The sequence below is a fragment of the Stegostoma tigrinum genome, chromosome 10 (genome assembly GCF_030684315.1).
Source record: "Stegostoma tigrinum isolate sSteTig4 chromosome 10, sSteTig4.hap1, whole genome shotgun sequence".
In the NCBI taxonomy this organism is placed as follows: domain Eukaryota; kingdom Metazoa; phylum Chordata; class Chondrichthyes; order Orectolobiformes; family Stegostomatidae; genus Stegostoma; species Stegostoma tigrinum.
In genome coordinates, this window is record NC_081363.1 from 40,537,301 (window position 1) to 40,561,719 (window position 24,419).

General features: G+C 42.4%; 1 protein-coding gene across 8 annotated transcripts in view; it reads left to right on the forward strand.

The window, feature by feature from the left end:
* Positions 1-6,219: 6,219 nt before the first annotated feature.
* klc1a (kinesin light chain 1a) overlaps positions 6,220-24,419 on the forward strand; it is a 103,242-nt gene continuing 85,042 nt past the window's right edge. For 5 of the 8 annotated variants that reach the window (XM_048538376.2, XM_048538374.2, XM_048538375.2 and 2 more), the window contains exon 1: positions 6,296-6,747. The gene's annotated coding sequence lies outside the window, so the exon portion shown is untranslated. The other 3 variants (XM_048538371.2, XM_048538372.2, XM_048538373.2) reach the window with 3 other exon arrangements.

The following is a 24,419-nucleotide window of genomic DNA, read 5'->3' on the forward strand; positions in this document are numbered from 1 at the left end:
TTATACTGAGTACAAAGAAAAATGGTTGTGATGGTTTGAGGTCTACCGTCTCTTCCCAAGTCAGAGGTCACATGACACCAGGTTACAGTCTAATAGGTTTATTTGAAATCATAAGCTTTTAGAGCACAACTCCTTCATTAGGTGCCCTGAAAGCTTGTGATTTCAAATAAAACTGTTGGACAATAACCTGGTGTCGTGTGATTTCTGCCTTTGACCACCACTGTCAAACACTGGCATCTCCACATCATCTCTTCCCATGGACATCGATGGTAGAAGTGCTCCAGGGCAGTGTCCTTGGCCCAACTATCTCTAGCTCGTTCAATAATGACCTTCCTTTCATGTAAAGAACATGACACATGTTGAGAAAGTGATTACAGATACATTTGTGATCTTTAATTTTACAAATGGATGTACATGGAATAGTGTAGGTTAGATGGGCTTCAGATGGGTGTGACAGGTCGGCACAAGATCGAGGGCCGAAGGGCCTGTACTGTGCTGTAATGTTCTATGTTCTAAATAGAGGCACTGAGTAAAAACCAAAGGAAATTATTCCAAACACATTGTGAAGAGGATGCTCAGTACTCCACACATTTCCTCCACACTGCTGATACTTTTATGCCAAGTATGACCAAATAAAGGAATACTCTGGGTTTTTTTCTGAAAAGTGCCCCTTTGCCTTGCCACAAATCCCTGTGGTTTCTCAGTAAGAGATGGCAGAATTATTTTTCACCCAGAAGATACTTGGGATCTGGAACTTACTGCCCAGAAAGGTAGTAAGTCAGAAATCACATAACACCAGGTTATGTTCCAACAGGTTTATTTGAAAAAACAACCTTTCGCAGCACTACTCCTTCTCCAGGTGTTAATGAGAAAGGTAATATCAGACGCAGAACTTATAAGTAAAAGATCAACGGGTCACACCATTGATGAAAATGTACTAAACAAGCCTAAGATGCTGTTAGATCTTTAATCAGTTAGCAGGTTTTAACTGAATAACATGTATATATAAATCCCCCAATTCCTTTCAAGTCATTGTCCTGTGAGAACTAAAGGTTTTATCAGTGTAAAGAAGAGGTGACACCAAAATTGGTGTGCAATGAATCATTATTGTGCCAATCACAACTTCCAGACATATTCTTTGCTCTTTGTTTATCCCAATGCTACTCTCTTTGATTTTGATCATGTTTAATCTCTTTTTCACACATTTTCACAGACTTCCCCTTTTTCACTCGACTCATTCCTTTCACTGCTTAAAACCTAACTTTTGCAGATTCTGATGATAGGTGATCAACCTGAAACAAGCTGCGTACTCTCCTCAGAGACTACCTAACCAGCTGAGAATTTTCAGCACTTTCTTATTTCTTAGAACACATCTAAACAGATCAATTAAGAAAGCCTCTGTTGTAATCACAGCCTGAGGTGGGACTTAAACCAGGAGACAGATAGGTGACTATTGTACCTTGATCTTATGTTATATCTATTTGTCTGGAAACATCAGTGGAGGGCTAGTAGAGGGATTGAATTTGGTGTTATTAGCACCATGCTGTAATGATGTGAGCTGATCAGTCAATCTATGTTTAATTTGATGCCCATTAATCATAAAAAGGCTTCAAGCATACCAGCAGACACTGGTCCAGGAAGTTTAAGATGGTGGCAGAGTAGTAGGCTGCATGCAAGCTCTTGCCCAGGGGGCATAGAACATAAAACATAGAACAGTACAGGCCCTTCAGCCCACGATGTTGTGCGGAACCTTTACCCTAATCCTAAGGTCTATCTAAACCCCACCCCTACCTTATATTATCATCTATATGCCTATCTAATAGCTGCTTAAATGCCCCCAATGAGGCCGACTCCACGACCCTCTCCAGCAATGCATTCCACATACCTACCACTTGCTGTGTAAAGAACCTACTTCTGATGCCTCCCCTATATCTACCTCCACTCACTTTAAAACTACGCCCCCTGTACCTTAGGAAAAAGTCTCTGGCTGTCCACTCTATATATACCTCTAATCAATTTGTACATCTCTGTAAGTCACCTTTCATCCTTCGTTGTTCTAAAAAGAAAAGCCCTAGCTCTCTCAGTCTTTCCTTGTAAGACCTTCCCTCCATTCCAGGCAACATTCTGGTAAATCTCCTCAGCCCCTTTTCCAATGCTTCCGCATCTTTTCTGTAATGAGGTGACCAGAAATGGACACAATATTCCAGATGTGGCCAAACCAGGCTTTTGTATAGCTGGAGCATAACTTCACGGGTCTTGAACTCAATCCCTCTATTAATGAAAGCTAACACGCCGTACACCTTCTTAACAACTCTATCCACCTGGGTGGCAGCTTTCAGGAACCGTGGACATGAACTGAAACATCCCTCTGCTCCTCCGCACTGCCAAGAATCTTTCCGTTAACCCTGTATTCTGCTTTCAAATTTGTCGTTTCACGTCATCTGCTTCCATATGCTTTGCTTTTTGTTTCTTATGCTTCAGCACTTTTTCTTTCTTTTTCTTGCTTTCTTTTGATTTTTTTTTCCTGTGGCGGGTTGATCAGCATCATTGGTGCAGAAGTGAGAGTTGGCTCTGTGTGGAATGGTGGACACAACTTCTAGTGACTAAAAGTGATTGGAGCCATTGGCAGCAAGGGTGACCTCCTGATTTCGGGGCCAATGGCAGTGGCGGCAAGGACATCCTTCAAGTGTTTGGGGCCGGTGGCAGCAAAACTTTTCCAGCGATCGGGCACAGTGGTGTGGCAGTAGTGGAATCTTCAAGATGGTGGTGCCGGCAACATGCCACCTGCAGCTGAAACAAGAGACTTGGTGCGGTGGTGGACTGGCCTGGCTGCAGAACAAGGGACTCCAGGTTGCAGCGGGCAGAGAGGTGCTGGCCTGGCAGTGTGGCAGCATCTTATGCCCAGAACAGGGACTCCTAGTGTCATCGAGGCAGCAGTGGAGCCAGGGACGCCTAGTTGTGGTTGCAGTGGGTCCAGAGCAGGGATCTCTGATTATTGGAGAGTAGCAGTGGAGCTAAGGACTCCTGGTTGTGGATTGGGTGTGGGCCCAGTGGAGAAGAGATGGCGCCTAAAGGGTAACGACTCCCACATTGTTGGATATGGTGCAGGCGGCAGTCAGGCGTTGGAGGTCTCTCTTTCAATTACTGGAGGCTTGATGCTGGCATTAACTGAGCTGGAAAGACTGTTATTCTGAGCTTTGTATTTATTTTTCCATTTTATTCCTACAATCTGTAATGCTGGACATTGTACTTCTTTAATTTCTTTCCCTAAGAATTTATGCTTAAAAATCTGTACCTAGGTACCTTTGTACCTAAGATGGTAATAGGGCAATTTGTAAACTTTTCACTGTACTCATTTGAGTATATGTGACAATAAGGCTAATTCAATTCAACTGAACAGTCCCTCTCCTCCCCTCCCTCGACCTCTTCATCTCCAACTGCCGTCGAGATATCACTCGCGTCCCTGCCTCCTAACCTGTTCTTCCTCTCACCTATTCCCTCCTCCCACCTCAAGCCACACCTCCATTTCCTATTTACTAACCTCATCCTGCCTCCTTGACCTGTCCGTCCTCCCTAGACTGACCTATCCCCTCCTGACCTCTCCACCTCCACTCACCTCTACAGGCTGCATACCTGCCTCTTTGACCGGCCTGTCTCCTCTCCACCTATCTTCTCTATCCATCTTTGGTCCGCCTCCCATGTCTCCCTATTTATTTTAGGACCCTCTCCCCATCTCCCTTTTCTGATGAAGGGTCTAGGCTTGAAAAGTCAGCTTTTGTGCTCCCAAGATCCTGCTCCACACTTTGTTAACTCCCTCTCCAATGCCATCTGGGTATGGACATAGAGTTTTCTCATAAATATTTATTCCAACCTTCAGTGGCACATCTATATGGCAGGTGGGACTTGAACCTGGTCCTGCTGATCATCAGGATGCGAACATTGCACCACAAGAATCCAAGATAATGGGAACTGCAGATGCTGGAGAATCTGAGATGAACACAGCAGGCCAAACAGCATCTTAGAATCACAAAAGCTGATGTTTCTGGTCCAGACCGTTCATCAGAAAAGGGGGAGGGGGAGAGGGTTCTGAAATAAATAGGGAGGGGGGGAGGTGGATCGAAGATGCATAGAGGAGAAGATAGGTGGAGAGGAGACAGACAAGTTAGAGGTGGGGATGGAGAGGTGAGTGTAGGTGGGGATAGGTCAGTCAGGGGAGGATGGACAGGTCAAGGGGACAGGATGAGGTTAGTAAGGAAATAGGGGTGCGGCTTGAGGTGGGAGGAGGGGATAGGTGAGAGGAAGAACAGGTTAGGGAGGCGGGGACGAGCTGGGCTGGTTTGGGGATGTGGTGGGGGAGGGGAGATTTTGAAGCTTGTGAAATCTACATTGATATCATTGGTCTGCAGGGGTCCCAAGCAGAATATGAGTTGCTGTTCCTGCAACCTTCGGGTGGCATTGTTGTGGCACTGCAGGAGGCCAGGATGGACATGTCATCACAGGAATAGGAGGGGGAGTTGAAATGGTTTGCGACTGGGAGGTGCAGTTGTTTATTGCAAACCGAGCGCAGGTGTTCTGCAAACCCTCTGCTTGGTTTCCCCAATGTAGAGGAGGTTACAATGGGTACAGCGGATGCAGTATACCACATTAAGCAGATGTTCACCTGCACATCTGCCAGTGTGGAAAGTCTTCTTGGGGCCCAGGATGGGGGTGAGGGAGGAGGTATGGGGGCAGGTGTAGCACTTCCTGCAGTTGCAGGGGCAAGTGCCAGGTGTGGTGGAGTTGGGGGGGTGGGGGGAGTGTGGAGCGGACAAAGGAGTCCTGGAGAGTGTGGTCCCTCCAGAAAGCAGACAAGGGTGGGGAGGGAAAAACTTTGGTGGTGGGGTCGGATTGCAGATGGCAGAAGTGTCGGGGGATGATGCATTGGATCCGGAGGTTGTGCCCTGCCAAAAAAAATATGTTCCAAAATATGACACACACCTTTTGTGCTGGGGGGACTTGCACTCCAATCTTCTGTCCAAGGGATGGTCTATAGTCGGGAATACACTGCTGTGCTTCACGATCCCTAATTTTCTGTTTTCATGCTAACACAAACTCTGGATAACCACCCAAAAAACCCCCAATGATGCCGATAAAACAAAAACAGAAGTTGCTGGAAAAGCTCAGCAGGTCTGGCAGCATTTGTGAAGAGAAAATCAGAGTTGGTGTTTCGGGTCCGGTGACCCTTCCTCAGAATTGAGTTGCAGGTTGGGTGCAGGCTGAGTTCTGAGGAAGGGTCGCCGCACTCGAAACGTTAACTCTGATTTTCTCTGCACAGCTGCTGCCACATCTGCTGAGCTTTTCCAGCAACTTCTATTTTTGCTCCAAAGATGAGGATGCTCGAAATCAGAAACAAAAACAGAAATTGCTAGACTCCCATATAGGTGGATATGGCGCAGTCGGCAGTCTGGCGTTGGAGGTCTCTGTTACCGGAGGCTTGGTGCTGGCGTGGACTGGGCTGGAAAGACTGTTTATTCTGAGCTTTATATTTATTTTTCTAATTTTTTCACGTTTAAATTGTGGTAAGGTCTGGAAACGAAAATTGAAATTGCTGGCAAAACTCAGCAAGCCTGGTAGCATCTGTAGATATAAAGCAGAGTTAACGTTTCGGATCCAGTGACTTCTTCCGAACCGAGAGGGAAAAAAAAGAAATAAAATGTCCAGCATTACAGAAATATTAGAAGTCATAGAAATTGCCAGCAATTTATATTTTCGTTTCCAGACCGTACCACCCTTTGAGCATGGAAAAAAAATAGTCGGTTGAGTTGAAATATCACTAATTGCACACTTAAGCAAACGCGTTAAGTAGTGATAACAAGATGTGGAGCTGGATGAACACAGCAGGCCCAGCAGCATCTTAGTACATTATTGACAGCATCCTATCCGAAAGGGCAATATATTTTTTCGCGTTAAGTTGAGCAAACACAGAAATACGCTGAGTCGAAAACGCCTTGCCGGGAAAACGAAACGACCCAACACACATTCCAGCCTCTGACCCCACAATCTTCAATGCCTGGCTGGGTGGGGACCGGGGGAGCGCGCTCCCAAGGCATGTCTCGGATTGAAATGCACGCACACCGTTTGTCCAAGGGCGACGCGCGGGGAATTGCCGGACATGGATACACGGGGCGCGGTTGTGGAGCCGGCGTGTGGTGCACGTGCGCGTATTTCCAGAAGTGGGCAGGGCTGCGCGTGCACAGAGATCCGGAGACTGGGCTGGGTGCGAGGACGAGACTGACGTTTGGAGCTGCCGGTCAGGGAGGAGCCGCCATCTTTTGTCGCGAATCCGCGGGGGGGTTGTTTGGTTGGTTGGTGCGGGGAATGTGAGTCGGGGGCGAGTATCGTTCTGAAATAAAATCTGGAACATTCCATTATAGAGTTACATTGGCATGAAGATATTGGCGAAGGCCTGTAGTGGTAATGTTAAAGACCCTGCTCGGAGTGGTGACTTCGATATATTCTTTCATTTAGTGCGGCGCTGGGTTTCGGGGAGCCCCTGATTTTTTTTTAAATTAAAACTGGATCGGGGCTCTTTACCCGAGGTCAATAAGGCAATTTGTTTGGGAAAAGACATCGCTGCTGGTGGAACCGAAACTGTGCCCATTCACTGACGCGCCTCTCATTTCCCCATCTCTGTACCCCGGCCTGACAGGAAACCCTGCTGACTGCACATCCTCGTACTGAGATCGGACCATCAATTCGAAGCAAACGGTAACTAAATTTTTCGGGTGTCTGAGGGTGTGGATGAGCAATTCTGTCAGTTTGTGGTGTCATCAGGGCGCTGTCGATCTGCTTGATTTCTGAAAATTGTAGTGTTAACTAATTTGCTATATACAGTGACCCTATAAAGCGTCTGTTGAGCGTGGTCTTTTAGTTAATTCTTCTGTGATTTAGTGAGGGACAAGGGAAGCTGGTGTTTTACTTTCAGATTACTGTTGATGCCACGAGTTTATGAAACTGATTCTGGGTGTTTTGTTATTTGATACGTTGGTGGAAATTTAGGGTAATACTTTTTTGAGTCGAATAACGTTAATCGTCCTTTGAATTGTAAAATCGTAGGGTAGAATACATTATCCCTTTCATGTTTGTGGCCTGGACAAGGTTTTGGTGGTTGTGTAATGTGACTCATTTCCTTGTAAAATGAGGAAATTTCAGTGTTTTTGTACCGACTAGTGGGATTAGTTCTTTTTGCACCATGATAAGCAAATGTGTTCTACAACTAGTAGAAATCATGGATGGAAATGATTTTGAGCAGTTTTTGTCAGATCTTAGGATTACTACTATCTAGCTAAAAGCAACCTGGCCCAGGGTAAATAAAGTGAAGGAGCTAAATGAATGGCTCAGAGATTGGCCTGGGTGGAATAGACAGTTCCTATGTTTATGCATTCCTATACTTAGTACATGTGATAAATAAATCTAAATCTAAATCATGGGGAACAAAGTAGAAGGAAGCTTGGAAGCGTTCTTGAGGCTGATAGCCTGGTGAATTGAATGGTTATGATTGTAGAAGGGCTTTAAACTAAGTAGAAGTTGGATGCTGGTAGGCAGTGGGTTCTGGAGAGGGATAGATACATAAGCTTACAAAAAAGCAAGAGGATATGGCAGCATTATAACAACAATTTAGGCAGTGATATACAGTGGGTCAGAAAAAGAAAAAGTTCAAACAAAAAAGGACCAATAGGATCAAATGGGTTAATGAGTTCACTACAAAGTAACTGAATTATTAGCACTCATGGAGCTAATGCATGATTGCATGGCCATTAGAGAGACCTGGTTATGAGGAGTTCAAATCTGGAAGCATCGGAGGTTGTGGGGCGACCTAATAGAAGTATATAAAATTATGAGAGGCATGGATAGTCAGGGTCTTTTTCCCAGGGTGGAAGTGTCAAGTTCTAGTGGACATAAGCTTAAGGCGAGAGGGGGACAATTTAAAGGAGATGTGCAAGGCACGTTTTTTTGCACAGAGTTTGGTAGTTGCCTGCTACATGCTGCCAGGAGAAATGGTTGAAACAGATATGATAACAACATTTTAAGAGGCATTTAGACAAGTGAGCAGACAGGGAATAGAAGGATAGGGACCTGTGCTGTACTGTTCTCTGTTCTATTTTCCACATGAACAAAATATTTCAGGGTTACTGACTTTTGAAAAAGACAGGCAGGAAGAAAAGAGTTGTTGGTGGTTTTGTGAGTATGAGGTGGACAAATGTGAAAGCAAGAAATAATCTTGAACTGTATGATGTAGAATCTATATAGTTAGAAATAACAAGGGGAAGAAGACTCTGGTGGGAATAGCCTATAGCATCATGCTCCCACCACAAAAAATCATGGCTATACAAAGGACAGAATAAATCAGGAGATGATGTGGGCATGTAAAAAGGCAGGTGATTTGAAACCTCATGTATATTGGGGAAAATCAAATTGCCAACTAGCTAGGAGTGAGAATTCATAGTGTATTCAAGACAGCTTCCTAAAACAAAATGTTGTGGATCCAACCAGGAATCAAGTTATTTTCTATCGAGAGAGCAGTGATCATAATATAGAGATAACACAGTGTGGAGCTGGAGGAGCACAGCAGGCCAGGTGGCATCAGGAAGTTGACGATATGGGTTGGGGTACATTAACGTCCCAACCTGAAACATCAGCTTTCCTGCTCCTCTGATGCTGCCTGGCCTGCTGTGCTCCTCCAGCTCCACACTGTTGTCTCTGACTCTAGCATCGGCAATTCTTACTATCTCTGAGTGGTCGTAATATGGTTGAATTTAGCATTCAGTTTGAAAATGGGAAACCACTGTGCTAAACTTAAATAATGGTAATCACAAAGAACAAAATTGGCTGGAGTGGACTTGAAAAACAGTTTAACAGAAAAAAAATTGAGGTACAATGGTAGATATTGAAGAAGATTGTTAATAACTGTCAAGAAAAGATATATCCCATGGAGGAAGAAGGGTTCCAGGAAGAAGATAAATCAACCATGGTTAACCAAAAAATTGAGTAGTACCAAACTGAAAAGAAAACCATGCTGTGGGGCAAAGATTAGTGACAAGAAAGACGATCGCAAAAGTTTGAAAAAACAAAAAAAATTAAAAATTGAAGGTAAAATAATAAGTTACACAAAAATAGGCAGTAAGACCTTCTTCAAATATATTAAAAGGAAGCCTCTGATACTCCCAGATTTGAACTCCTCATAACCATGTCCCTCTAATGGCTATAATGCCAAAGTGAACATGGCTCTTGTAGAGAATGAGACTGAGGAAATAATGCCAATGAACCAGGAAATGGCAGAGGAGTTGAACAAATACATTCCATCAATCTGCACAGTAAAAGATGCTGTAGCATTCCAAGAATACTAAATAATTAGGGGGTAAAGTGAGGAGGGAGAAATAAATATATTAACTGTCAGTGGAGAATATGTACTAGGGAAACTAATGGGTTTCCTGGAATTGATGAGTTGCATCCAGGATATTCATCGGGATGTTGCCTGGGATGAAAAGTCTCAGTTATGAGGAGAGACTGGATAGGCTGGTTTTGTTTTCCGTGGAGTGGCAAAGGTTTAGGTAGGATACAATTTGAGGTATACAGAATTATGAGATTAATAATGGAAAATGATAGTGCAGATTGTGACACTCTTGTTTTAAACACGTCTGCCATTGGGAAGAAAAGATGTAAAACTTGAGATGAGGAGTATGTGGTTTGGAGGAGAAAGTGTTTTTAGCCAGATGGTGGTAAAAATATGGAATATGCAGCCTAACAGGGTGGTAGAGCCAGGTACTCTTGCAACGTTTCAAATCATCTGGATAAGCACTTAAAATACCAGGGCATAGTAGGCTATGGACCAAGTGCAGGTAAATGGGATTACTGTAATTTGGTGTTTGTTGGTCGGCATAGATATGGTTGGCTGAAACTGTGTTGTATGACTCCAAAGGAAATAGCAGAGAAAATGAATGCAGTGGTAGTAATTTTGCAATAATCCTTATGTTGTGGAAAAGTTCCTATAAAATTAGAAGACTACCAATGTAATACTCTTATTCAAAAGAGATGGTGACAAGAAAAAGGTAATTGTAGGCCAGTTAACTTAATATATACATTGGGAAAATGTTGGCATCTTTTATAATTGATGTAAAGCAAAACATTTAGGAAAGTACAGCATGATTTAGGAAAGTCAACATGATTTCATGAAGTAGAAATCTGGCAAACTTATTAGAATTCTTTGAGGAAGTAACAACAGGCTAGATGAAGGGGGAACAGTAGAAGTAATATATTTGAATTTCCAAAGTACATTCAATAAGGTACTACACAGAAGGCTACTTAATCAGATAAGTGCCATCATGTTGGGGTTAGCATATTAGCATGGATAGAGGATTGGCTAATCAATAGAAGATAGAGTTCTGATAAGGGAGGTAGTTTCAGGATGGCAACCTGTAACTGGCAGAGGGATTAGTGTTGGGTCACAGTTGTTTACACTTTACATTCACATCCTTCATCTAAGTTTGTTAAAGTTCTAATGTCAAGTTTGGAGATGACACAAAATTGGTGAGAGGGCAAGTGGAGAGGATGGCACAGTCTATAGAGGGATATTGACAAATTGAAGGTGGGTGAAAACTTCGTAGCTGGAATATAATGTGAAAAATGGGAGGTTATGCAATTTGGCAGGGAGAATAGAAGAACTGAATATTGTTCAAATGACCAACCCTCCCTTTCATCCCCGCCTCCTTGACCTGACACAACCCGTCCACCTTCTCTCTCACTCCTCCCACCTCACTGACCAATCCCCACCACTACCTACCTGCAGTCACCTATCAACATCCCACCTACCTTCCCCAGCCTCACCTCTCCTCTATTTATTTCAGAGCTCTCTTGCTCCCTCCCCCATTTCTTAAGAATGGTCCCAACGTAAAACATCAACTTCCTGCTCTTCTGATGCTGCCTAGCCTGTTGTGCTCCTCCAGCTCCACACTGTGTTATCTCTATTGTTTAAATTGAACAAGGTTGCAGAATGCTATAGAACAAAAGGATTTTGGCGTCCTTGTGCATATGTCAAAAAAAACTAGCATCCAAGTCGAATGGTGTGTTGACTTTTATTTCAAAGTGAATGGACTGTAAAATAGGCAAGTCTTGCTAAAACTGTACTAGACCATATGTAGAATACTTGAAGCAGTTTTGGCCTCCTTATCTAAAGAATGAATATACTTGAATTGGAGGCATTCCAGGGAAGGTTCACTGGGTTGCTTTGGGTAAGGAGGGATTTTTTTAAATGAGAGGTCGGTGGGAACTAAAGAAGAATGAAAGATGATTTAAAGCATGCCAGGTTTTCTTGGGGGCTTGACGCTGAGGTATTGTTTCCCTTATGGAAGAATCTAGGACCAGCAACATCATCTCCATGTAAAGCTGTCTAATCAGGATAAAGATGAGGAATTTCTTCTCTCAATGTAGTGAATCCGTTGAAAACTTCACTGGAGAGAACTGTGGAGAGTGGATGGTTAAATAAATGCAAGACTGAGAATTTTTATTCAGTAAAGGTACTGAGTATTATGAGGAAAAGGCAGAAAACTGGGATTGACGACAATCAGATCAGCCATGATCTTGCTGAATGGTGGAGAATAGTGGGTGGAATGGTCTACTACTGCTCCTACATCTTTTGGCCTTATTTGATTTTGTTTTGATGATGCAGCAGAGACCAGAAAGAGATACGCAAAGGATTTGGAACCAAAGTTGATGATTTTATTTTCTGTGGGCAAAGAACTTTTGTCTTTATTTGCTAAAACACACTTTGCTGTTAGTAGGTGATGATCAGAAATAAGTTAACCAGAAGTGTATGCAACGAAAATTGAGATAAGAGAATACATTTTGTTTATTCTAATCCTTTAGGTAATTTTAGTAACTCTGAAATAAACTCATCCTTTTCTAGATTATTTTGTTATCTAATTAAATTTAAATGATGCTGTCACGTTTAAGTTGACCTAAACTCTTCACCCGTTTATAAAAATCAATAGCAGTATTCATAAAATCATTATCCCAATGGTTTAATTTTCCAACTTTGTTGAGGTAGCTAATTTATTAAGGTTTGCTAATAATTTGTAGCAAATTACTTAGTTTCAATTGCCAAATAATAATCTCCAAGTGACTGAATCAGACACTACAATAAATTGAAACCATCATTTGACAAAATGGCCAAACCCCAACTTAAGATGTGTGTTGAGTAGTATATGTTTGTCAATATGTCTTTAGAATTAACAAAGTAAACGTAGGCAGAATTATTGTCAAAATTTTGCTGTTTAGTTATACACATTGGTGTCCCAAGATACCTTCCTCAGTACCAACGTCTGATTGGAATTGCACGAAGGCTAACTGAAATGAATGTGTAAAAAGCGTTGAAGTGCCGCAAGGAATTTCTTCAAAGCATTAACAAACATAGAGAATTCTGGAAAACTCAACAGGTCTGGCAGTACCTGTGGAGAGAGAAACAAAATTAATGTTTTGAGTCCATTATGACTGTCTTTTTATGCCTCATGCGCAAATCAATAGTTTGTCATTATTTCACAAGACGGACAACAACAATTTGAGAATATTGCTGGGCTCTTTTGAAGTTTTCCAGATGGTCTTGACATTTCTGCCTTAGGGACCCTTTTTATTGACTTTCGTCTCCATAGGAAAGAGCATGAGTCCAGACAGCTGCCCTGCCTAGTGCCCAAATGGGAAATCATCTCCGGGTTGGAGAGGAACCTGTGGCAGCATCTAGTCATTGTGGTTTATGAAGATACCAACAACATAGGCATGACAAATGGGGTTCTGAACAGTCGGTATGAGGAGCTAGGTGCCAAGTTAAGAAGCAGAATCTAGATCATTTTTAAAAGTGCTCAATGCATATTGGAGCAATTGACTGGCCCTAGGATCTGAAATTACCTTATGAGGTACCTTTCTGCCTCTCCCTTTTCCTTTCTGCATCACATTTTAAGACTCTCCTTAAAAACCGCCTTCATCTGTACTAATATCTTTGCGTGGCTCAAAGTTCAATTTTACCTAACTTTTATTTTTGTGGCATGCCTTGGAAATTTTACCTTGTTCTAAAGGAGTTATGCAAATGTAAGTTGGTTTTTGTTGTGAAAGTCTGCTAAAAACATCACGCTTGGTCAAAACTGATGCACAAGGTATATAGTTCTGAAATGGTGCGCTCTTGTTGCGCCTCTTTGTGATAACTCATGATATTTGCGGAAGATGGGATGGCTTCTGTTTTGAACAAGCTTATCCAAAGAAGACTCAAATTAAATTAGAATTGAATATAGAATAACAGTTCAAAAATAATAAATAATCAAGGGCCCTAAGGTGGGGCGGGGGGGGCATAATAATTATTGTTAGGGGAAAAAGTGCAGCAAACTTTGTCAGGAACCTGATCGTAGGAAGATTGAGAATAACTAGACCAGCTAGGAGATAGCATGAGACTTGTGGTCCAGGAGTTAGGTAAAGAATTGATTCAGCAGACTCTTTTCTTAAAATTCTTCATAGATTTTTGTGTAGACAGGGTACATGATAAAATATTGGAAGATTAATGGAATGGGAACTTTTTCTTCTGACCATTTAGCTCAACCTTGTACTTGTATATGAAACTAAATAGTGCCAGTAAAATATAAAATGGCCTGATTACTAGATCATTTTTATAGCCTTTTTCAAAGATGGGAATGAATAACTTAATATTTTACAGGAAATCACTTTATTTGATCTAGTCAACAGCGATTGCTGATTACTTAGAAATTTTGTACGTGCATGAGATTTGTTACACATCAAACATTCCATTGATAAATTAGACATCATTTGAACTCCATATATTATCTCAGGCCTTGGAACCAAAATATTTCACCAGTCATAGAATCGTAAATAGGCCGATATTATTGTTAGCCGGCTCAGATGCATAAGCAACCTTCGAGGCTGCAAGTTGTGGAGATAATGGTGCTGATAGTGGGTTATTTCCTCACTGATAGTTATCTGTAGGCCTATAATGTTCAGCCTGCTAACGCAGCAGAATGTACTGTTCTGTTACCATGGAAGAGTAGATCTCTGGAGAGTACTTTTTGTTTTGCACAGTACCCTTAATTTATAAGCTTTACCCCATGTTTTCTGTCAGCTGTTTGTTTCAACAGTGTATGAATTACAGCACACTTCTCTTTGTTACTGAGCTCTGATGTGCCCACATTTGCTGGCCAGGGTTTACTGTACCTCACCTTAGAAGGAGATTGCTAGATATGTGCTGTAGCTGGGGCAAAATGCTTGAACTCCTTCCCTATCAGCACAGTAGGAGTACATACTTCATGGAATGCAGTGGTTCAATGAGGTGGCTTATCATTCACTTCTCAATGACAATTAGATGGGCAAAAAAACTAACCTTGCTAGTTATGCCTGCATCTCGTGAAATTTTTAAAAAAGCTCCAAGCTGGGATCATGTGATATGAAAAGGAATTTAGAAGTGGAGGTGATTCCATATGTTTGCTGCCAGATTTCTAAGTGGTCCCTGCAAGGATCCTCCACCTGTCAACCCTGGGGGTGGGGTCGAGGCAGGGATATGTCTGGATGAACTGAGACCATCCCCGCCATGCGGTGGGGGGGTCGGGAGTCGGAGGCAATGAACTTGAGGGTGGGACGTCAGTCATGAGTATCATTGATTTAGATGAGCTAGTGGAAGTCCTTGAGGATGAGGTCCCCTTCATTCCCGCAGAATGCATCCGGGATATTTGTTTAAAAATGTGACACTGGGTCACTGAAATAGAGTCCGGTTGGCATTGGACTCATGGGAATTCCTTCTGCTACTGGTCCTGCCTGCCCAGTGGCTACTATCAGCTCCGGGAGTGGACAGGAACATGAGGTGGCAGGGCCAAGTGTTCCTCTGCAGTGTTACTGGGGAGTGGAAGGTTTTAAAAAACCTGCCCAATTGATGTTAAATTGGAGAAGGTGACACAATACTGTTGCCAAGAAGCCATCCATAGCCAGCCTCCTCAGCAGCAGGAGAGAGGTACAGCGCAGATTTCATGTCCCCTTGTTCCTCAGGGAACAGGAGTACATGGGGCTCCTCCTCCAAGAAGCACACCGTTCAAGGAGATGAAGCCATGTGGCTTCTACAGTGGCAATGTGAAGGGACAGGTCTATATCAGTCACTTTGACACTCATTCTGGTGGGGTGGCTATCTCGTTGGCCCCATCTTTCAGCTGGAGATCTTGATGGTCAAGCAGCACATTCCCTGGCTGTTTGCTCCAACTCATGGTTTGGTTTTGGTGTGCAATACTTCACTTTGTGAACATATATGCACCTCAGCTGGGGCCTGAACAGACGTGCTTCCTTGAAACATCGTCTCTCCTCAGCTCCATCGATGAAGACAAAGTCATTCTCATTGGGGAAGATTTTAATTGCAGCCTTGAGAGGAAGGACCCTAAAGGTGCCCAGATGAATTCAGCATTGTTGACGAAGTAGATCCTCCTCAACGAGCAACTGGAGTAAATGTTCAGGACTTCTGGTCGGTCCTTGGCAAATGAAGCCCTGCCAGAGGAGCTCCAGCAATTTGCATGGAGTACCACTCAGCTTCTATGCCTGGGAATCTGTCTTGCCAATTTGCTGGCTGGAATTCCTTGGCATGGCAAAGGTAGACTCTCAAGATGAAAAAAAGCTGTAATTCTTGCAATTATGTTGCCTGTATATGATTTTCTTGTAATTAGACTTGTTTGTAAAACAGAATTTCCAGATTTTTGCTAACTAAATACTAATTGTTTTAAATATGCATTTTGAACGCGTTGTATGTAAAGCCTTCCTGTTTCTTGTGTACTTCTTATGGTGGGATAACACTGTTTAAATGATGTGGATAATGATTTACGAAGAAAATATGCCAATATTGTAAGTATTATGGTGGTTAGGATTCAATCTGATCAGCCACTTTCCAGTATTTAATACACCTAAAATTTGCAAGTCAGGCCCAAGCGCTGATTACATTTGCCAGGGTGCAGGCCAAGCATTCCTTTAACTTTAACCTCTCTACTGTTGTTGTGTATTTTTGTCTCTAACTGTCTTGCAGTAATATTAATTCTTTAACTTGACAGAAATATTGGCAAACATACCCCCTAAATAAATCTATGACCTTGCCATTTTCTTGATAGTAGTTCCAATAATACCTGTTGTAGTAAGTTGTTCTTAGCAACAGAGCAGAAAAATCCCCCAGTTATTTACGTAGAACATAGCCAACCTGTGAGATGTGTGCAATACTCTCAGATCCTAAATAGATGACAAATCTCCAATGAAACCTAGTTACTATCAAGTGAAACAAGTTGCAGGCTGAAATTAAGAAAATTTGAAGAACAAATGTGTTCTTAATAGATGGATGGTTCCAGGGAGCTATGGCTGAGCACTACCTGACAGCTTTTATGCCTTCTATCTGTGGCCTTAAAATCAAAGGTGCAACATCTGTCCTCTAAGCAGATAAGTCAGCTCCTAGCAAACAGCCATGAGGTTCTTTCATTTGGCAGCACACTTTAATCTTCTGAACCAATAAAGTGTACAACAGCATCATTGAATCATTTCCACAGTATTACATTCTAGCCAAGCTTGTCTTTAATGTATCGCAAACCAGAATTGCCAAGATCATAAAGCCAATTGGCTGCCTCAGATTTAACCAGACAAGGACATTCATCCCACAATATGAAAGTGCAAAGGAACTCATATGGCAGGAAAACTAACATGATTAGTCTGGAACTACGGCATTGTACTCCAAGATTACAGTGTTTCTATAATTCATCCATAAAAATGAAAGCAAAGCAGTACATCTGTGACAATTATTGTGATACTTCACTTCTTTCACAACAGGTTAAAATTTCTTGGAGGTGTTATTTTCATCAGGAATGTCACTTGTCTATCATATTTGGTGAACGGCAGTTGATGTGACTTTCATGTTTGGTGATGAACAGTTGACTTAATTTTGGCAGCATGTTGAATTTGAGAAAAGCTTTTGTTTACATCTTCCCCAGAGCCTAGTCTCGGAATTAAAAACTTTCCCTTTTTCGCCATCTTTCTAGCTACACGTTCATCTGACTTATCCTTTTATTTGTGTAGGTGCTTGCTTGTGATACTAGCAGTAATCCAGAGATTACTACATTTGACGTCTTGCTTGCTAAAGATCTATGTGCTCCCTAAGTTCTGATTGCAGGAACACATCCCCTTCCCACCTATGTTATTGATACCAACAGTGCCCATGACTTCTGGTTGTTAACCCTTCTGAGAAGAATGTCTTGTAGCTGCTCTGTGAAATCTTTAATCCTGGCAACAAGAAGGCAACATACCAAACTCGAATTACAATTACAGAAATGTCAGTTTGTTTCCCTAAGTAGTAAATCCTCTAATCCTCCTTTCTTTGTCTTCCCCTCCTGTACAGATGAGCATGGTAGCAGTGCCACAAAGATTGCCTTATGGCATTCCTCTGAGGATCCAGTGCCCTTGCTGGTTTCTGAAATGGAAAACCAATGTGAGTGGGATGCCAGTGGATCCCTGCACTATCTTCCTATGTTTCTCGAACTGCCTTCCCTAGCCTTCTTTCTTCTAAACTCTAAAACTGCAGTGTGACCACATCTCTAAACGTGCTATCAACTTAACTCTTACACTTGCAGATGTGCCACAACGTCTGCAATCATCATTCAAGCTCTGAGATTTGAAGCTTTTATTTCTTCAGCTGCAAGCACTTCTTGCACATGTGCAGACTATGAGTTTCTGCATATTATAAGCCACGCATTTGTCTTGAACTGTGCTGCCATGTCTTAAGTTTAAAGTTAATCTTAATTAATCAGTCTTAAACTTCTGTTATGCTAACTTTACTCCTCTAAGCCTAGTTTACTTTTTTAATTACTTTCTTATTGACGTTATTAGATTGACTTTCACTTGTTCCTGTTGTTTCTCAGTTTTTCCAAAAAATTGTCCCCTAAAAATGCAGCTGTAAAACCGTCTCTTGTTGTCGTGTTGAAGCTGGGTTCTTGATTCTGGGCTTCAATATACCTTCTTCCTGCATCCTTTCTGGCTAATGTTCAAGTCAATGAGTTGGTTGGAAGAAAAAAAAAGTAATAGAAATGCAAAAGGGTTAAAAAGAGAAATTAGTGTTTTAGATGAGAGGGGATGTTCTGTTTTGAGCTCATTTAAGATCAAATTAGAACAAACTGGCTGCAAAACAAGATATAACTTCTTGCCACTGAGTTCACAACCCCCTAAAATGGCCTCATTAGGTACTCATTGTATTACAGAAATATCACATGAATGAAATTGGGACTACTCTGAATTAGCCTAAAGTCTGGAAATGCCAGAGGCACACCCAGCACTGTTAATCGTGCAAAGCCATCCTTGCTATTGTTTGGGACTTATGCCCAAGTTGGGAGACCTGATCTGTAACTAGTTGAGTGACAACTTAGCTTACTCATACTCCTAGTTTGGACCTATATCGCTGTTACTGCACTGTTGCTGGGTTAAAATCTTGCATGTGCCTTAATAATATCACTGTGCATCTGCCTACACCTTATACAGGCTGCACAAGTTTGAGAAGGCAGCTCACTACTACCACCTCAAGGGCAATTAGGAATGAGTTATAAATGCTCAAGTTGGTAGTCTAGATATTTTACCAGTGCAATATTTTAAAAAAAATTATATTTGGCTTGCTAGCTTCAACAGTTTAAACCTCTTGTCAACTGGAAGATCCTTAATAGTGAGTTACTCTTTTAAGAGAATGCAACTAAGAAAGAGTTCCAGATACAAGACTTCAGAGTAGAAGCGTCAGAACTATTAGTGTTCTGTGCAAAGATATCTACATTCGTGAAGCTGACATTAATTTTCAAATTCCTTCTAACCACAAGAGAAGATGCAGAGAACTGGAGGACCACTAATGTGATATCATTACTCAAGAAGGATGGTCGGGATAGGCTAGGGACTTAGTCCAGTAAGTCTTCCTTCAGCGGAAAGAGTTTTGGGAAAATATTCCTAGGGACAATTAATTTCTGCCTGCCGAGGCAATGATTAATCCTGGATGATTAGCATGACATTTCCAGAGGTGATCATTTCTGCCAGGTTGAGTTTTATGAGGAAGAGACAAATTGTGTAGACGGAGATAGTGCAGTTAATTTCACATGGCCTTTTTGATGTGTTTCTTGAGAGACTGTTCAAGAAGGTAAGCGCCCATGGTACCCGAGCACTTTAACAAATTGGATGCAAATTGGTCTAGTGGCAAGAAGCAGAGGGTAACGTTTGAAGGTTGTGTTTGTGACTGAAAATCTGTAGTAGGGATTGATGCTGGCCCCCAGTTGTTCGTAGTATGTATTAATAATGTAGAGGCTTGATCAGTAAATTTGCAGGTTGCATGAAAATTAATGTAGTAAATAGCAAGGAGGAAAGCCTAGGAATATAGAATGATATAGATGGGCTGGTCAAATGGGCAGAACGGTGGCAAATGAAAATTAATCCAAAAAAGTATGAGTTGATGTATTTGGGAGAACTAACAAGGCCAGTGAGTACATGAGGAATGGAAGGATCCTTGGAAGTAGAGACGATCTGAAGGACCTTGTATGCATCTTTGTAGATCTTTGGAGGTAACAGCACACGTGTGTAAAGTGAATGAAGACAATTGGAATGCTTGCCTTTATTAAATGAGTCATTGAATATAAAATTAAGGTGGTTATGATTGAACTGTGTAAGATGTTAGTTAGGCCACAGCTGGAATGGTATGTGCAGTTCTGGTCATCACTCATTAGGAAAGGTGTGATTGCAGTAGAGTCAGTACAGAGACGATTCACCAGGATGTTGCATCAGTCCCCACCTATACTCTCCTCTCCACCTATCTTCTTTTGTCTCCATCTTCGGCCCGCCTCCCCCCCTCTCCCTATATATTCCAGAACGCTCACCCCATCCCCCTCTCTGATGAAGGGTCTAGGCCCGAAACTTCAGCTTTTGTGCTCCTGAGATGCTGCTGGGTCTGCTGTGTTCATCCAGCCTCGCGTTTTATTATCACCAGGATGTTGCCTGGGTTGGTGTTTCAGGTGGAGAGGCTAGGGTTGTTTTCTTTGGTGCAGAGACAACTGACAGGGGCCTGATTGAAATGTACACGATTGAAGGACATAGGCAGGGTAGATAAGATAAACATTTTCCCTTAGTAGACGAGTAACTAACCAGGGTGTGTATATTTAGGGTAAGGGGCAAGGGGGATTTAGGGAAAAAATATTTTCATCCATAAAATGGGGGATCTCCAGGTTAGTAAATGAAAATCACAACATTCAAAAAGTATTTAAGCAAACACTTCAAATGCTCTAGCATGCAAGGTTACAAAATATGTGCTGTCGAGTGGACTGGCACTTGATGACTAGCATGAACATGATGGACTGAAGGGCCTCATACCTGTTAGATTGGGAACAGTTGGAAAAGCCTCGAGAGAAGAACCTTGCCAGAAGTAAGTGGAAGGCCCAAAAACTTCAATACAGACTTTGGGCAATGCGTTCAGTCCTTTTTCTGTATTGAAGCTGGAAGTCAGATGGATGTAGAAAAGAGTTAGAAAGCTTGATTTAGAAAATAAGTAACTTTTTAGTTGTATTTTTAGTGCCTTTTAGTATGACTGAACAGTTAAGATGTATAGTTGTGATTATGCATTGCTTTTTGTTCCGTAAAATAAGCTTCGCTCTGAGTAATTACCTGAGTATTTGGATTCTGAAAAGACTTTACTGGTCTCTGCCATAATCATAACTCTGCTCTGAAAAGATGGTTGCTACCATCACTCATTTTGTGATGGCATGGTGGCCACTTTGATGCAGAAGCATGCCTTTCCTGTCACCAGAGGCACAAAGCATGGGTGCATAATGGCATCTGTTGTGGTTCGCCTACTTTTTGGCTGTGCTGTTGTATGTTGTCAAGAATTTTGACATGACAATATGCATTGAATGTGAGAACAGACAGCAACTTTTCAATCTGAAAAGGCACAAGCCTCATACAAAATTCCACTAAGGTGCACTCTTGCTGCAGACTGTTCTGTTAGCACATACTCTGGAGGGCATCTGCTTTGTTAAAGTGTCAAAGCTTCAGCATTTTGAAAAATGGAGATTTTATAACAAATTGCTGCTGGCCACAAGTTTCAAAACCTTGTGGTGATAATCAATGATACATCCCTGAACTTAGTTTGGAAGATTTGTATCTTTTGCGCCAGCACCATGTAGGATAATGAAATCACACATCAGTTGGCAAATACAAGGTCAGCAAACAGTGATTCTTGCAGCACTTCTGTATGACCCATGGACAATCAGCATCATACAAAGCACTTGATGAATTCCACCTTCACCACTTACAATCCATTTGCAACATCGAGCAGCAGGACAAAAATCCCAATCATATTTCTTGCAAGATGCTGCATACCTTTTATCACGAGCATAATTATCAGAACTCGGCTTCTTTCGGTTGATCAGTGGTTCACATGGAGCATTCCTACGTAGCAGGGATGGATTTTGACAACTGGTTCTGATTAGATTCCCTACAGTGTGGAAATGGGCCCTTTGGCCCAACAAGTCCACACCGCCCCTTGGAGGATCCCACACACCCCTGACCACTATGGGCAATTTAGCATAGCTGATCCACCTAGCCTGCACATCTTTGGACCATGGGAGGAAACCGGAGCACCCAGAGGAAACCCACGCAGACACTGGGAGAATGTGCAAACTCCGCACAGACGGTTACCTGAGTCTGGAATCAAACCTGGGTCCCTGGTGCCGTGAGGCTGCAGTGCTAACAACTGAGCCTCCGTGCCGCCCTTAAGCACAGGAACCCACATGGAAACCTTGATACAAAGGTATTTTGAAAAACAGTCTCAGAATCTCAAAAAAGTCCTCAGCAGAGGCAATCTCAATTAATGGAGAGAACATGGTTGGGGCCCTTCGAGTCCATACAGTGTGGAGCTGGAGGAACACAGCAGGTCGGGCAGCATCAGAGCAGCAAGAAAGTCGACATTTTGGATTATCACCAGGACTGACAGTCCAGTCCTGATGAAGGGTATAAGCCCAAAACGTCAACTTTCCTGCTGCTTTGATACTGCCCGACCTGCCGTGTTCCTCTAGCTCCACACTATATTGACTCTGACTCCAGCATCTGCCGTTCTTACTGTCTCGTGGTTGCTGAAAACCCTACTGTGAAGCCCCTTCCGAGGATGCCCACCTTGAAGAAGTTGTCCTTCTCTGTCCGAAAAGATCTCGGTGATCTCTGTTCCACTATAACTCACTAGTGATCTCTGTTCCACTATAACTCACTAGTGATCTCTGTTCCACTATAACTCACTAGTGATCTCTGTTCCACTATAACTCACTAGTGATCTCTGTTCCACTATAACTCACTAGTGATCTCTGTTCCACTATAACTCACTAGTGATCTCTGTTCCACTATAACCCACTAGTGATCTCCACCCTGAAACTCTTAAGACTATGTGCTGAAACAAACCTGTTACTGCAACTACGTCATCTTTCTCAGTACCTGCCTATGTAGCCGGCTGATGCCCCATTGTTTGGAGTCAATGTTCAGGCCACCCAAGTCCTGATGAAGGGTATAAGCCCGAAATGTCGACTTTTCTGCTTCTCTAATGCTGCCTGATCTGCTGTGTTCCTTCACCTTTGCACTGTATTGACTCTGACTCCAGCATCTGCATTTCTTGCTATCTCCTCTGCTGCAAATCCAGTACCTTCACTAACAGTCACAGAATATATAATATTTGCAATCAGAACTTCAAATTAAGATTTGGCTAAATATCCCAGAACTTTATTGGAATCTAGAGGAGTGATCGCTGGGCCTCTTGCTGAGATATTTATATTATCAATAACCACAGGTGAGGTGCTGAAAGACTGAAGGGAGGTTAATTGGTGCCTTTATTTAAGAAAGGTGGTAAGGAAAATGCAGGGAATTGTAGACCCGTGAGCCTGATGTCAGCGGTGGATAAATTGTTGGAGGGGATTCTGAGGAACAAGATTTACAAGTATTTGGAAAGGCAAGGACTAAATAGGGGTAGTCAGCATAGCTTTGTGCTTGCGAAATCATGTCTCACTAACTTGATTGAGTTTTTTTTTTGAAGAAGCGACTAAGAAGATTGTGGAAGGAAGAGCGGTGGATGTAGTATATGGATTTTCAACACGGTTCAGCATGGTAGACTGGTTAGCAAGATTAGATAACATGTCATACAGGGAGACCTAGCCATTTGGATACAAAATGGGCTTGAAGGTGGGAGACAGAGGGTGGTGTTTTTCAGACTGAAGGCCTGTGACCAGTGGTGTCCTGCAAGGGTCGATGCTTGGTCCATTGCTTTTTGTCACTTTTATATGAACAATTTGGGTGTGAGTATAGAAGGCATGGTTAGTAAGTTTGTAGATGACACCAAAGTTGATGGTGTAGTGGACAGTGAAGAAGGTTATCTCAGAAGACAACAGGACTTTGATCAGATGGGCTGAGGAGTAGCAGATGGAGTTTAATTTAGATAAATGTGAGGTGTTGCCTTTTGGTAAAGCAAATCAGGGGAGTGTTGCCGAATAAAGAGATCTTGGGGTACAAGTTCATAGTTCCTTTGAGAGTGAAATTGCAGGTAGACAGGGTAGTGAAGAAGGTGTTTGATATGCTTATCTTCATTGGTCAGTGTATTGAGTATAGGAGTTGGGAGGTTGTGTTGTGGCTGTACAGGACATTCGTTAGGCCACTTTTGGAATACTTTGCTCAGTTCTGGTCTCCCTGCTACAGGAACGGTGTTGTTAAACTTGAAAGGGTTCAGAAAAGATTGACAAAGATGTTGCTGGGATTGGAAGGTTTGAGCTATGGGAGAGGCTGAATGGGCCATGGCTATTTTCCCTGGACCATCAGAGGCTGAGGGGTGACCTTGTAGAGGTTAATAAAGCTATGAGAGGTATGGAAAGGGTGAATAGCTAAGGCCTTTTTCTCAGGGTAGGAGAGTGCAAAACTAGACGGCAAGATTTAAGGTGAGAGGGAGAAGATTTAGAAGAGACCTGAGGGGCAACTTTTTCACACAGTGAAAAGATTGCATGTATGGAATGCGCTGCCAGGGGAAGTGGTGGAGGCTGGTACAGTTACAACATTTAAATGGCATCTGGATGTATGCATGAGTAGGAAGGTTTTAGAAGAATATTGGCCAAATGCTGGCAAATGGAACTGGATTAATTTTGGATTTCTGATCAGCATGGGCGAGTTGGACTGAAGGATCTGCTTCCATGTGTACAAGTGTATGACTGTATCGTGAAATAGATGACATACACTTAGTGGAAAAACTGCTCTCCTTGCTAAACACTCATTAAAGTAACAATGGAAGAACTCACTGGTGGTTATTAACTTGATCTTTTGTTTTCTGGTCATGCTTTGCATTT